This window comes from Herpailurus yagouaroundi, unplaced genomic scaffold (genome assembly GCF_014898765.1).
Source record: "Herpailurus yagouaroundi ecotype Mexico unplaced genomic scaffold, PumYag 140, whole genome shotgun sequence".
Classification (NCBI taxonomy): Eukaryota; Metazoa; Chordata; class Mammalia; order Carnivora; family Felidae; genus Herpailurus; species Herpailurus yagouaroundi.
In genome coordinates, this window is record NW_024412395.1 from 143348 (window position 1) to 159329 (window position 15982).

Genomic DNA, 15982 nt, shown 5'->3' on the forward strand with positions numbered 1-15982 from the left:
CCCACAAAGCAAATCTAAGTAAATTTCAAATAATTGAAATTCTTGTGCAGACCACGTCTTCTGAGTCCAGTGCAATTAAGTTAGAAATAAATATGAAAAAGATAATTAAAATATGCTTGGAAATTTATTTTTTTTCAATATATGAAGTTTATTGTCAAATTGGTTTCCATACAACACCCAGTGCTCATCCCAAAAGGTGCCCTCCTCAATACCCATCACCCACCCTCCCCTTCCTCCCACCCCCCCATCAACCCTCAGTTTATTCTGTTTTTAAGAGTCTCTTATGCTTTGGCTCTCTCCCACTCTAACCTCTTTTTTTTTCCTTCCCCTCCCCCATGGGTTTCTGTTACGTTTCTCAGCATCCACATAAGAGTGAAACCATATGGTATCTGTCTTTCTCTGTATGGCTTATTTCACTTAGCATCACACTCTCCAGTTCCATCCATGTTACTACAAAGGGCCATATTTCATTCTTTCTCATTGCCACGTAGTATTCCATTGTGTATATAAACCACAATTTCTTTATCCATTCATCAGTTGATGGACATTTAGGCTCTTTCCATAAGTTGGCTATTGTTGAAAGTGCTGCTATAAACATTGGGGTACACGTGTCCCTATGCATCAGTACTCCTGTATCCCTTGGGTAAATTCCTAGCAGTGCTATTGCTGGGTCATAGGGTAGGTCTATTTTTAATTTTTTGAGGAACCTCTACACTGTTTTCCAGAGTGGCTGCACCAATTTGCATTCCCATCAACAGTGCAAGAGGGTTTCTGTTTCTCCACATCCTCTCCAGCATCTATAGTCTCCTGATTTGTTCATTTTGGCCACTCTGGCGTGAAGTGATATCTGAGTGTGGTTTTGATTTGTATTTCCCTGATGAGGAGCGACGTTGAGCATCTTTTCATGTGCCTGTTGGCCATCCGGATGTCTTCTTTAGAGAAGTGTCTATTCATGTTTTCTGCCCATTTCTTCACTGGGTTATTTGTTTTTCGGGTGTGGAGTTTGGTGAGCTCTTTATAGATTTTGGATACTAGCCCTTTGTCCGATATGTCATTTGCAAATATCTTTTCCCATTCCGTTGGTTACCTTTTAGTTTTGTTGGTTGTTTCCTTTTATGTATGCTTGGAAATTTAAAATCCATGATCTAAGCAACTCATGGACCAAAAACCAGTTCATTAATATTGGAACTTAGAAAATGTTTAGAATTGAATAACAATAAAATATTAAATATCAAAAATTTTGACATGTGAGCAGAATTTAGAGGACAATACATAATCATATATGCTCTATCCAAAAGGAAAAAGTCTCAAAATTAATGAGCTAGTATCCAAATTAAGAAACTGAAGATAAAACATGTATGTTATCAGTTAGCAATGGCTGTGTCTCATCAGGATTTTGCAGATGGAATCCTGAAAAGGGAGGATTGTCCTGGATTATCTGCCTGGGCCCAATGTAATCACAAAGATTCTTACAAAGAAGTAAGGAAACAGGAGGATAGCAGGAGATGTGATGATGGAATCACAAGCCAGAGAGGGGGAACTGTTTGAAGATGCTATACTGCTGGCTTTGAAATGGAGAAGCAGCCATCTTCCACAGAATGTGGGAGGTTTCTAAAAGGTAGACAAGAAAAGAAAATAGATTCTCCCTTATGATCTCCAAAAGACACTTCAATTTTAGTCTAGTAAGACCCATGTTTGACTTCTGATCTTCAGAACTGTAAGATAATAAATTTGTATTATTTTTAACAACTAAGTTTTGGTAATTTGTTACAACTGCAATAGGAAAATAATACAGTGGGTTTGGTTATGGATGGCTCTTCTCTGCTCCCCATAGTGTCACATCTACCACAGATTAACCTGGGCAGTTCACATGGCAGTGGAAGTTTCAAGGGAGGGGAAGTACTCAGAGACTTGGAACAAGCACACCATTACTTCCAACACATTCTGTTGGATAAAGAACAGCACCACCCCACAGTCAAGGGATGAAACAGACTCTACCTCCTAATGGGAGAAGCTCCAAATCACATTACAAGGGACAAGGATACAGGGAGGGTTACTATAGCAATTTACAGCCATTTTGGAAAATAACAAGGTTGAAGATGCCCTACTCTATAATCCAGGAATTACATTTCAAGATACAGTCCCTAGAGAAATATTTGTCAGGTATTTTGTGTTCACGGCAGCACTGCTACTATAGCTAAAAATGGAAAATGACACCAATGGCCAGGAAAAAAAGAATGGGTAAATGCATTATGGAATATTCATACAACAGAACACTATACAGCATTGAAAAGTGAACAAAGAGCGTACACATTAACATTGGTGAATCTCATAAGGATATTGTTGCTGGAAAAAGCAAGTGACAGAAGAATACATATTTTCCAGTTTCATTTCTATAAAGCAGAAGGAAATGGAGAAGATTAAACAACATGAAGTTTACCAATACATGCTTATGTTTGGAAAGTATAAAAGAGAATGTGATTAACACAAAATTCAGAAAAAAGAGTATATGTGGGAAGGAGGAAGATGTCACTGGAGATAACAGGGATTTTCTAAATTATGTTTAATATATTTTATAAGCAGGGTCCACAGTATTTGTTCCATTTCTTATATTTAAAATTGCATAGAACTTATACATACTGTTTAACATATGCTGTGTTAAACAAAAGAATTAATAAAATACGTGACCTACAGCCTTTCCTTCTTCAGATCTCCCACCTTTCTACTTCCCTTTATATATGAGAAGGTAAAGACCTAGAGAGGGTAAGGAATGTGGTCAAGAGAACAAGCATTTCTAGGGCAACTGTAACTGGCTGTTACTGGCCCAGAGATGAGCATGTATATTAACTTTCCCATTAATGGCAGGGAAGTCTTGGACAATGGGACACAGATTTTCTCATTTGTAGGCTCAATGGAAGCCATCTGTGGACACCTGGATGAGAGAGCTCTGCACTCTCTCAATATGTTTTGGGAAGTTAGAACATCCAGATTCTGCTTCCCCTCCCTTACAGTTTGTCCTGCCAGTGGTGGGTGCATGACTTGGGCTTGCTTGGTGGGATGTCCCCAACCCATACATGGAAACAGGAGCCAGTGATGACAGCAGAAGAGCCAGGTCCATGCTGTGTGGTCAATGTGCAAGCCACAGCCTCACCTTGCCAGGAGCAGAGGAGGTACTATGGTTTGGGCTGGGTTATGGCTACATGGCCTCTGTGTCTTGTTCTGCAGGGCTGTTGAAAATTCTGAGACCTACTCAAAATTTTTCAGTGCAGTCTTTTCTCTGGATGAACCAGTCAGAGGACAGTTCTGTTGCTGGCGACTAAGAACATGAACTTATACAGAATTTGGTCCAGAAAGTGGGGGTGTTATAAATTATGGGTTTAAGCAACAACAAAGAAGCCTTGAACTCATAGAAAGCCCTGTCCTGAATATTCTACATCATACACTGGACAATTATTTCTACCAATTGATAGGTTTAACATTATACCAATCCATACTTACAACAATGTTGCTTTGGGAAAAAGAAATAGTGAACAAAGATAAAGGAACGGGGAATATTCTGAAAAAGAAGACTAATGAGTGGGCACTAGTCATAGCAGAGACATAAAACAATGTGGTACTAGCACATGAACTGTCAGAAGAACAGAACAAAATAGAAAGTCCAGAAGTAGCTCTAAAACATATGGCATGCAGGTTAGTAAGCTATTGTCCCCCTGCAAAAGTTCCCACCCTTTATACTTATCTTTGTGATGCTAGATCTGGGCTCTCAAGCCACACTCTCCTTTGCCCGCTCGTCTCTTGTTAAACTCTGTCCAAAAGGGTCCTAGAGAGAGAATGGAGGGCACAAGGAGGAATAAAATGCTGACCCTTCCAGTTTTGCTCTCTGTTCTTGTCTGCATCACCTCAATAATAGCCCTTTACCTCAGCAGTAACAATTGGTTCCAGTTTCCACCCTTTAGGATTCTCTCTCTTTGTGTCCCTCAGAAGTATCATCACCAGACAGTACCTCTTCCTCTGAGAGTCTGAGTTTCAGTGACACAAAACCTCTTCACTGAGCTTCTAGGTCTGGTAACCCCAATCACTTCCCTTTGTTCCCAATCCTAGATAAGGTAAAATAATATGATAAGATAATATAGATGGTAAATGGATGCTAGATAGATAGATAGATAGATGATAGATAACAGATAGATAGTAAAGGCATCATTCTATATCAGTGAGAAATGATGAATTATTCAATTATTTTAGGACATCTGGGAGGCCATCTAGCTTTAAAAACAATCTCACATGAAAGAAATATTTAAATATAAAAATAAAGCCATCAAAGGCAGTAGAAAGCCTTCTTAAATGGGATATAGAACACAGAAGTGTTACAAGGAAATATTAATTGATTTACTTATCTAAAGCTATAAAACTCTACAGAAGGGAAAAATACCATAAGTAAAGTCAAAAGACAAATCAAAAGTTGTGACAAAATACTTGCTACTGATCTCAAAAATGAGTGGTTTCCTTAAAATATAAGGTCCAGGGGCACCTGGGTGGCTCAGTTGGTTGAGCGTCTGACTTCAGCTCAGGTCATGATCTCATGGTCCATGGGGTCAAGCCCTGCGTTGGGCTCTGTAATGACAGCTCAGAGCCTGGAGACTGCTTCGGATTCTGTATCTCCCTCTCTCTCTGCCCCTCCCCAACTCACTCTCTATCTCTGTCTCTCAAAAATGAATAAACATTAAATATATATATATAAAAATATATATATAGTCCATAATATATATAGTCCATAATATATATATAATATATACATATGTATATGTATTATATAGTCCATAAGTTTAACCCCAAATCACACAATTAAAAACTGCTGAAAAACATATACCCGGTGCACATAAAAGAAACTAGTCAAGTCTTATAAGTTTTTGAAAAGGTGATTCACTACACTAATACAATAGACATGGAAAATAAAACAATGACATAACATTTTCCACTTCTTGAATTGATAAAAATTCTATAAGTTTAAGAATACCTTTTTTTTGACGACTGTGATAAGCATGGGTTGTAAGATTATAAATTGTTCTAAACTCTAGGGAGGGCAATTTGCAGTAACTAACAATGTTTAAAATTCACACAATAATAACGCTGTGTGATAGACACCATGTCATCTTTCCCATTTACAGATTAGGAAAGTCAGACACAAAGAGAGAAGTTAAGTACCTTCTCCAACATCACACATCTAATAAGTAGTAGAATTGGGATTCAAACTCAGGCAGTCTGGTGTTAAATCACATGCTCACAAATCTTAGCCCATATGAGCGTTTTTACTCATACACCTGACCCAGGATTCTGTTCCTAGTTATTTATCCTACACTTATCATTGCACATGCATATTTTCTTTAGTTAATTGAGATATAATTGACATATAATATTGTATATGTTTAAGGTGTACAATATGTTGATTAGATACATTTATATATTGCAATATGATCACCAATATAGCTTTAACTAACACCACTGACACAACACATAATTATCATTTCTTTATTATGGTTAAAACATTTCAGATCCAGTTTCTTAGCAATTTTGAGGTATATAATACAGTACTGCTATCTGTAATCATTATGCCATGCAAAACTGTAATCTTCCAGTTGCAATATTGAATCCTTTAACAATTTTCTATGCTGTATCTACTCTCCATTTGTATGAACTTGCCTTCTTTGAATTCTATGTGTGAGTGACATACAGTTTTTGTCTTTCTCTGTCCAGCTTATCTTACTAAGCATGATGCCTTCAAGGTCCATTCATTGTTATCAATGATACAATTTTCTTCTTTTTTATGGTTGAATAATATTTCATTGTGTGCATATGTATATATACATCTTCTTTTTCTGCTTGGGTTATTTCCATCAATAATGCTGAAGTAAACATAGAGATGCAGATATCTTTTCAATATCCTGTTTTCATTTCCTTTAAATATATACTCAGATGTGGGATTGGTGAATCATTTGATAATTCTATTTTTAGTTTTTTGAGAACCTCAAAAACCCGTACTGTTTTCCATAGTGGCTATATCAATTTTCATTCCAACCATCAGTGTACAGTGTTCCCTTTTCCCCACCTCCTTGCCAACTTGTTATCTCTTGTCTTCTTGTTGATAGCCATTCTGACAAGTGTGAGGTGATATCTCATTGTGGTTTTGGCATCCGTTCCCCTGATAATTAGCAATGTTGAGCACCTCTTCATGTAGTTGTTGGCCATTTGAATGTCGTCTTGGAAAAATTTCTATTCAGTTTCTCTGCCCATTTTTCAATCCAATTGTTTGGTTTTTGTCATTGAGTTGTAGGAGTTGTTTATTTTTTAATATATCTTGGATATTAACATGTTATTAGATACAGATTTGCAAATATTTTCTCCCCTTCTCTAGGTTGCCTTTTCATTTTGTTGATTGCTTCTTTTTCTATGTGGAAGCTTTTTAGTTTGATGTAGTCTCACTCATTCATTTTTGCGTCTTGTTTCTTGTGCTTTTGGTGTGTTAAGTAAAAAATCATTGTGATGAGGTTCTTCCCTATGTTTTCTTCTGGTATTTTTATGGCATCAGGAATTATGTTTGTTTTTAACCCATTTTGAGTTAATTTTTGTGAATGGCTTAAAATAAGGTTCCAATTTCTTTTTTTCTGCATTTGATTACCCAGTTTTCCTAACACCATTTGTTGAAGAGACTATCCTTTCCCCATTGAGTATTCTCGTCTCTCTTGTCAAATAATAAATGGCCATATAAGTTTGGATTTTTTCTGGGCTCTTCATTCTGTTCCATTGGTCTTTATTATGTTGAGGTATGTTCTTTGTACACCCAATTTGTTGAGAATTATTTTTATCATAAAGGATGTTGTATTTTGTCAACAGATTTTTCAATCATTTATTGAAATGATTATATTATTTTTTCTTTTATTCTATTAATGTAGCTTATCACATTGATTGATTTGTGTATGCTGAACCATGCTTGCATTCCAAGGATAAATCCTACCTGGTTATGGTGTATGATTCTTTTAATATGTTGTTGAAATCAGTTTGCTAATATATATATTTTTTAATTTGAGAGAGAGAGAGAGAGAGGAGAATGTGAGTAGGGAGGTATGGGGAGGGAGGAGAGAGAATCTCAAGCAGGCTTCACACTTAGCGAGGAGCCTCATGAAGGGCCTGATCCCATGATCTGGGGATCATGACCTGAGACGAAATCAAGAGTGGAACATTCAACTGACTGAGCCATCCGGGCACCCCTAGTTTACTATTTTTTGCAAATGTTTGTATCTATATTCATCAGGAATTTAGTTTTCTTTTCTTGTAGTGTCTATATCTGGGTTTGGTATCAGGATAATGCTGCCTTTTAAAGTAAGTTAGGGAGGGTCCCCTCTTCTTCAATTTTTTGGAAGAGTTTGATAAATATTGGGGTTAATTTTCTTTAAATGTTTAGTAAATTTACCAGTGGTTTTGAACACTTCTGTGCTAGGAGTTTTTTGAATACTTATTCAATATACTTAGTCTGCTCAGGTTTTCTATTTCTCCCTGATTCAGTTTTGATAGAATATACATCTCTAGGAATTTTTCCAATTCTCCTCGGTTATCCAATTCACTGGTATATAATTGTTCATAGAAGTCTCTTATAATCCTATGTAGTTCTGTGGTATCAGTTATAATATCTCCTCTTTCATTTAGAATTTTTTCTAAGTTTATTTATTTATTTTGAGAGAGAGTAAGAGTGGGAGGGGCAGAGAGAGAGGGAGAGAGAGAGAGAGAGAGAGAGAGAGAGAGAGAGAATCCCAAGCAGGGTCTGCGCTGTCAGCACAGAGCTGAACACAGGGCTTGAACTCACAAGCTGTGAGTGAAATCGTGACCTGAGCCAAAATGAAGAGGTGGACACTTAATTGTATTGAGCCATCCAGGCACCCCCATTTCTAATTTTATTCATTCGAGGCTTCTTGCTTTTTTTCTTAGTTTTGCTAATGGTTTGTTAATTTTTTTCACCTTTCAATAAAACCCATTCTTTGTTTTATTCATCATTTCTATTGTTTTTCTGGTCTCTATTTCATTTATTTCTGCTCTGATCCTTATTATTTCCTTCCTTCTGCAAACTTTGGGCTTAATTTGTTCTTTTTTTTTTTCTAGTTCCTTAAAGTGTAAAGTTAAGTTGTTTGAGACCTTTCTATTCTCTTACTATATGCACTTGTTGCTATAGACTTCCCTCTCAGAGCTGCTTTTGCAGGATCTCATAGGTTTTGGTGTGTTGTTTTTATTTTCATGTGTTTTGAGATTTTTAAATTTCCATTTTGATTTTTTTATGCATTGGTTGCTCAGGTGTGTGCTGTTTAGTTTCCACATGCTTTAAAAATTTCCAGCTTTCCCCTTCTTGTTGATTTCTAGTCTCATGCCATTGTGGTCAGAAAAGATCAGTGGTATGATCTTTTCAATCTTCTTAAATTTGCTGAGGTTTTCTGTGTTACCTATCATATGATCTATCCTGGAGAATGTTCTGTGTGCACCTGAGAAGAATGTGTGTTCTGCTGCTGTTGGATGGAACGTTTTATAGATTGTCTGTTAGGTCCATTTTGACTAATGCATGGTTAAGTTCAATGTTTCCTCATTGATTTTTTATGTTTGGATGATCTATTCATTGTTGAAAGTGGGATATTGAAGGCCTCTACTATTACTGTATTGTCTGTTTCTCCCTTCAGATCTGCTAGTATTCAGTTTATATATTTAGGTGTTCTGATGTTGGGTATGTATATATTTATGATTGGTATAGCTTCTTGATGTATTGACCCAATTATCATTATATATTGATCTTCTTTGTCTCTTGTTACCTTTTATGGCTTAAAGTCTATTTTATCTAAATATAGTTACCCCACTTTTGTTCTATTTGCCTGTTTTTTTTTTTTTTTTTTTATTCCTTCCCTTTGAGCCTACATGTGTCCTGAAAGCTGAAGTGAGTCTCTTACAGGCAGTATGTGAGCTGGTCTTGTGTTTTTAGCCACTCCAGCACGTTGTGCCTTCTGACTGGTGAATTGGTTTGTTGAGTTACTAATGCTATCTTGTTCATTGCTTTCTGATGCTATGTAGTTTCATTGTTTCTTCTTCCCTCTGTTTCTGCCTGCTTTTGTAAATTGGTGATTTTCTGTGGTGGTGTGCTCTGTTTCCCCTTTCTTTATTTTTTGTGAATCTACTCTAGGGTTTTGCTTTGTGATGATCCTGAGGCTTACATAAGACATATCATAGATAAAACAGTCCTTTTTAAGCCAATAGTAACTTAACTTTGATCACCTGTTAAAAAATTCACCTTTTAATCCACTGCTTTTATTTTTGATGCCACTTTTACTTCTTTTCATATTGAATTCATTAACAAAGTATAGTAGCCATAATTATTTTTAATACTCTTTCCCTCTGACTTTCAAACTATAGTTAAGTGGTTAACATACCATTCTATTACAAATTATCATTTTCTAAATCTGATTGCATATTTACCTTTACAAGTGTGCTATATACTTTCATATGTATGAAACACTCCCAAGCAAGCAAAATACACAAATCAATAAAATGTGATACACCATATTAATAGAATGAAAGAAAAATCATATGGTCACTTCAATAGATGCAGTAAAAGCATTTGACAGAATTCAATGTCTTTTCAGGATCAATATGCTCAATAAATGTATATAAGAGGGTATACTTCAATAAAAGCCATATATGACAAGCACACAGCTAACATCATACTCAACAGTGAAAGGCTGAAAACTTTTCTGCTAAGACCAGGAATAAGACAACTTTCACCACTCCTAATTCAACATTGTACTGGAAACTATAGGCAGAGCCATTAGCTGAGGAAAAGAAAAAAGAGAAATCCAAACTGGAAAGGAATATGTAAAACTGTCATTGTTTCCAGATGATGTGATATACATAGAAATTCCTAAGACTCCACCAAAACATTGTTGAACTAATAAACAAATTTAGTAAAGTTGAAAGATGCAAAATCAACATACAAAAATCAGTTGCATTTCTCTATGCTTACAATAATCTGAAAAAGAATTAAATAAAATAATTATATTTGTAATATTATCAAAAATAATACAATACCTAGGAGTAAATTTAACTAAAGAGGTAAAAGATTTGTACACTGAAAACTACAAGACATTGATGAAAGATATTGAAGATAGAAATAAATGGGAAAATATTCCAAGTTTGTGGAGGAAGAATTAATATTGTTCAAAGGTCCATACTATCCAAAGTCATCTATAGATTTAATGCAATCTTTATCAAAACTCTAATGGCACTTTTTAATGGAAACAGAAGAAACAATCCTAAAACTCCAAAAAGACCACAAAAGACCCTGAATAGCACAAATCCTGAGAAAGAACAAAGCCGGAAGCCTCACACCTCCTAATTTCAAATTTTATGCCAAAGTTGTAGTAATCAAAATAGCATAGTACTATAGCATAGCATAGCTGTAGTAATCAAATACCATAGCATATTTATAGACTATGAATAGTCTCTTCAATAAACTGTATATGCACATGCAGAAAAAAGAAACTGAAGCCTTATCTTAGATTACTTATAAAAATTAACTCAAAATGGATTAAAGACTTAATATATTTAAGACCTGAAATTATAAAACTCATAAAAGAAAAGACAAGGGAAAAAGCTGTCTTGGTCTTGGCAATGAATTTTAAAATATGACACTGGGGCGCCTGGGTGGCGCAGTCGGTTAAGCGTCCGACTTCAGCCAGGTCACGATCTCGCGGTCCGTGAGTTCGAGCCCCGCGTCAGGCTCTGGGCTGATGGCTCAGAGCCTGGAGCCTGTTTCCGATTCTGTGTCTCCCTCTCTCTCTGCCCCTCCCCCGTTCATGCTCTGTCTCTCTCTGTCCCAAAAATAAACGTTGAAAAAAAAATTAAAAAAAAAATGACACTAAAATCATAAGGAACAATAGCAAAAATAAAGTGCAACTACATTAAACTAAAAATCTTCTGCACTGCACAACAAAAGAAACAATCAACAAAATGTAAAGGGCATCTATGGAATGAGAGAAACTATTCACAAACTCTCTATGTGATAAGGGGCTAATATCCAAAGTATATAAAGAACTCATACAACTCAGTAACAACAACAATAAAACAATTGATTAAAAAATAGGCAGAGGAACTGAACAGATATTTTTTTCCAAAGAAGACTTCTAAATGGCCAAGAAACATGAAAAGGTGTTCAACATCACTAATTATCAGGGAAATGCACATCAAAACCACAAGATATTACCTCACAATTGTTAGTATTGCTATTATCAAAAGAACGAGAGACCACAAGTGTTGGAGAGACCGTGAAGAAAATATAATCTTTGTATGTGGTTGTTGGGAATGTAAATTGATTTATCTGCTATGAAAAAAAGAATGGAGGTTCATCAAAAAATTAAAAATAGAATTTCTTATGATCCAGCAATTCCACTTCTGGGTATATATCCAAAGGAAATGAAATCACTATCTCAAAGAGATGTCTGCACCCTCATGTTTCATTCCAGCATTATTCATAATAGCCAAGACTTGGCAATAACCTTAGTGTCCATCAATGGATGAATGGATAAATAATATGTACATGTATATACATGTACATATACATATACACACATATATACACACAAACATAATGGAATATGATTCATCTATAAAAAAGGAAGGAAATCCTGCCTTTTGTGACAACATGGACCTATCTTGAGGGCTAAGAGAAATAAGTCAGACAAAGACAAATACTATATGATTTCATTTGTATGTAGAATCTAAAAAAGCTGAATTCATAGAAGTAGAGAGTGGAAGGGTGGTTGGCAGGGGATGGTGGGGGGAGAAATGGGGAGATGTTGACCAAAGGATGAAACTTCCAGCATAAGATGAATAAGTTTGGGGATCTACTGTACAACATAATGACAATAATTGACAATACTGTATTATATACTTGAATATTCCTAAGAGAGTAAACTTCAAATGTTACTACAACACCCTAATATTGAGGAGGGATGTTTTGCCATATATACATGTATCAAATAACCAGGTTGTATGCCCTAAACTTCCATATGGATATGTCAGTAATACCTCAATACAGCTGGGGAAAAAAAGACAATCCAATTTAAAAATACATAAAGGACTTGAACAGACAGTTCTCCAAAGAATATATACAAATGGCTGATAATCACATGAAAGATTTCTTACCATCACTAATCATTAAGGAAATGCAAGTCAAAGCCATGATGAGATACTACTTTATATTCATTAGGATGACTATTAATTGAAAAACAACAAAATCATGGAAAATAGCAAGTATTGGTAAGGATGTAGAGAAATGGAGAACTTTGGCATTGCTAGCAGGAATGTAGTAAAAAGTACAATGTTCCTCAAAAAATTAAACATAGAATTACCATTACGATCAAATAATTCCACTTCCAGGAATATACTCAAAAGACCTGAAAGCTGAAACTTGAACAGATATTTATATACCAATGTTTATGGCAGCATTTTTCACAATAGACAAAGGTGGAAACAACTCAAATGTCTATCAATGGAAGAATGGATAAAGAAATGTATTCAGCCTTAAGAAGAAATGAAATTTTGATACATATTACAACATGGATGAATCTTGAAAACCTTAAGCTCAGTGAAATAAACCAGACACAAAAGGATAAATATTGTATAATTCCCTCATTAAGAGTTACCTAGAACAGTCAAATTCACAGAGAAAGAAAGTAAAATAGAGGTTACCCCCAGCTAGGGAGAGAAGGATGAGTTTTTGCTTAGTTCGTAGAGTTTTTGTTGAGGTGATAAAAATATCTTGGCAATGGCTAGAGGTGATGGTGCACAACCATGTGAATGTACTTAATGATGCTGAATTGTCCACCTAAAACATATTGGAATGGAAAATTCAATGTTATATATATTTTACCAGAATTTTAAAAAAGAAAAAGAAACAAACTGTGTTCAATTTTTTTAAATGGAAGTTTTACAATATAGATGGATTTTGTGCTCACTTCTGCAGAACATGTACTAAAATTGGAATGAAACAAAGAAGATTTGCATTGCCCGTGCACAAGGATTTCATGCAGATCCATGAAGTATTCCATATTTTAAATAAAACAAAATACAGATAGCTTTGAAGAACAAGAAACCACCAAGTCATTGCAGTAGGCCACATCATGTGAATGTACTCTCTAATGTGCATTTGTTTGAGATTGGGGAGAACAACTTTCTGCAGGAGAACTAGCCTGAGTACTAGAGTTCCTCCTCCTCACCCAGATACCTACTCCAAATTGTGGCCCTTGAAGCATTTCTTCTCCAAGTTGACAGTCCCAGCCCTGCCAGCCTTCCTAGGATCCCATTGTCTCATTTCCCAGTCTTCTCTGATGTAGGATCCACAAGGAACTACTGAGTTCAGGCTGCAAACCTGGATTCTTGCACCATGACCAATGCAGTTGACAAATCAGCACCTACGTATTGTATTTGTGCTCAGTCAGCTGAAATCTTTTGAGTCTTTCAGAAAGCAAGGGTTATGGCCAGAAGGTCTGAGACCCGCTGGCCAATCAAGAGGACAGGGAGCAAGGTCAGAGAACCCTAAGGGCTCATGCCAGGGATGAAAAGAGTTACAGCCATGGCCCAAAAATGTTGTGAGGTCTGATAAGAAAACTAAGTGTGTTATAAAAATTACATAAAGGAAGTTTACAATAGGACACTATTAAAGAAAAATCATCAGTAGTTTCTGAACTGGGAAATCTTGCTGTGAAAGATCATTCCAGGGGATCCTTGGAGAAGACCTGATCCCATATCTTTGGGAAAGAAAAAAATTATATATTATAAATTATACACATAGTTTGTTTTGTTACCTAAAAGTATATTTTATATTATTTAAAAAATTTTTCTAATGTTCATTTATTCTTTTTTTTTAAATTTTTTTTTCAACGTTTATTTATTTTTGGGACAGAGAGAGACAGAGCATGAACGGGGGAGGGGCAGAGAGAGAGGGAGACACAGAATCGGAAACAGGCTCCAGGCTCTGAGCCATCAGCCCAGAGCCCGACGTGGGGCTCGAACTCACGGACCGCGAGATCGTGACCTGGCTGAAGTCGGACGCTTAACCGACTGCGCCACCCAGGCGCCCCAAATGTTCATTTATTCTTGAGAGAGAGACAGAGACAGAGCATGAGCATAGGAGAGGCAGATACAGAATCCAAAGCAGGCTCCAGGCTCTGAGCTGTCAGCACAGAGCCTGATGCGGGGTTTGAACCCATAAGCTGTGAGATTATGACCTGAGCTGAAGTCGAACACTCAACCGACTGAGCCACCCACCTGCCCCTAAAAGTAAGGATGTTTTAAAATTCTCTGAAAGGATGAGAGTAGATGGCTTAGAATAGCTCTCATTGGCCCAAGGGTGACAGGTTCAGATGGAAAAGAGCAATTATCACCCACTGGAAGAAGTTAAGCCCATAATTATCCTCAAAACAGGAGAAAATTAAGAAAAATATAAAGTCCTTGTAATGCAGAAGATGGAAGATCCTAACAGAAGAAAGTAACGTTTGTTAACTTCAGCTAGTGAGGACTGTGGAGTCTGTGGGAGTCCTCCTCTTGATTCAGGGTGTATGTGGCGATGAAACATAGACCAACAGGGAAGAATTGACTGAGGGAAGTCTGATGGCCAGAAACTGCCAGAAAAGGTCAGGACTACACCACAGGGAGAGGGGACACCTGGGGTCATCTTGCATCAGTCACTAGGTAGAAAGGCCCTTTAATAGCAAGAAATGCAATTAATTAGGTGGACTTATCCAAAGGTGGTGGCAGACACTCTCTGGAGGAGGGGACAGCAGTGAGAAGCCTCTTGACTCTAGGGTGAATGATCTCAAGATGACTATAAAGAAGGTTGATGGGTTATGCCAAAGACAGCCCACACCAACATGACACACCCTGTGTCTAGGGGGTTTTTTGGACATGGGGACGAGGTGGAGACCATCAGGCTGAAAGGAACTCATGGTCTTTGTCATTTGCCCTAGTCCTGACCTCTTTTGGGTCTCAACCCAAGGCTGGACTAGGCGACCCCTGAGTCCTTCCTTCCATCATTCACTGCCTGCACTCACCCCTGTTGTGTGGGATCAGCCATCACCACCACCCGGATCTCTGTCTCCCTTACACACTCCTGAGGGATAGGCAGCTTCACCAGCACCAGCTGTGGCTCCCGCCCCTCTCCACCCCACACACCTTCCCCCATGGTCCTGGCACCGCTCCCAGAGCCATCCAGAAGTTATTTAATCCTTACTTTATTCCTTTCCCACCATCAGGTCCTTGGTCCTGAGCTCAGAGGGGAGAGTCCCCACAACATTTCTGCTCTTCCCCACAAAACTGCTGCAGGGCAAAGCACCGGCCGACTTCACACAGTAAGTACTTGTAAGGGAAGCGCTTTAAGGGAAGCGTTCCATTAGTAATACAATTCCGTACAAGAAAGGCACTCTGTAAAAAAGGTTCTGTAAAATTCAGCCCTGCATCCCGAGACTGGACTGCCACTTCTTCCAAGCCAGCTCGGAATCTTGAGTAGGAATCTTTAACTAGGCCCCGTGTGCCCAGCTCTTCCGAGAGCGTTGGGATTAAATCTGCCTGGGCGCTACCGGCTGCAGGGATTAGTGCACCCACATCTGTGAGCTCTAAGGGGTTCAGACCGCCGCGCAGGCGTGCAGTCGCGGACCAGGAGAGACCATTGGGCGTCTGTACATCCTGGCAGCCCTGGCAGCAAGGCCTGAAGGATGTAAAACCACAGCGCTGCGGGGAGACAGACAAACAGAGACAGAGACTGGGAGAAATACTAACAAAGCGAGACCGAGCGGGGCCCAGGCGGTGGCGGCCCAAGGAGGCTGCAGTTCTCCGGGAGCATCCCCCACCCAGGCCCAGAGCCCTTCATCTCGCCCACTGCTTCGCTGGGGGCGCCTGCCTCTCT

General features: G+C 37.8%; 1 long non-coding RNA gene and 1 other non-coding gene across 2 annotated transcripts; one reads left to right on the forward strand and one right to left on the reverse strand.

Moving 5' to 3' along the window:
• Positions 1-1014: 1014 nt before the first annotated feature.
• LOC121030375 (uncharacterized) lies at positions 1015-15966 on the reverse strand. The gene is made up of 3 exons (XR_005790173.1): positions 15856-15966; positions 3919-4097; positions 1015-3820 (listed from the first exon to the last, which is right to left on the reverse strand). It is a non-coding gene; the product is annotated as an uncharacterized LOC121030375 (long non-coding RNA).
• LOC121031129 (U6 spliceosomal RNA) lies at positions 13030-13136 on the forward strand. The gene has a single exon (XR_005790563.1). It is a non-coding gene; the product is annotated as a U6 spliceosomal RNA (small nuclear RNA).
• Positions 15967-15982: the final 16 nt, after the last annotated feature.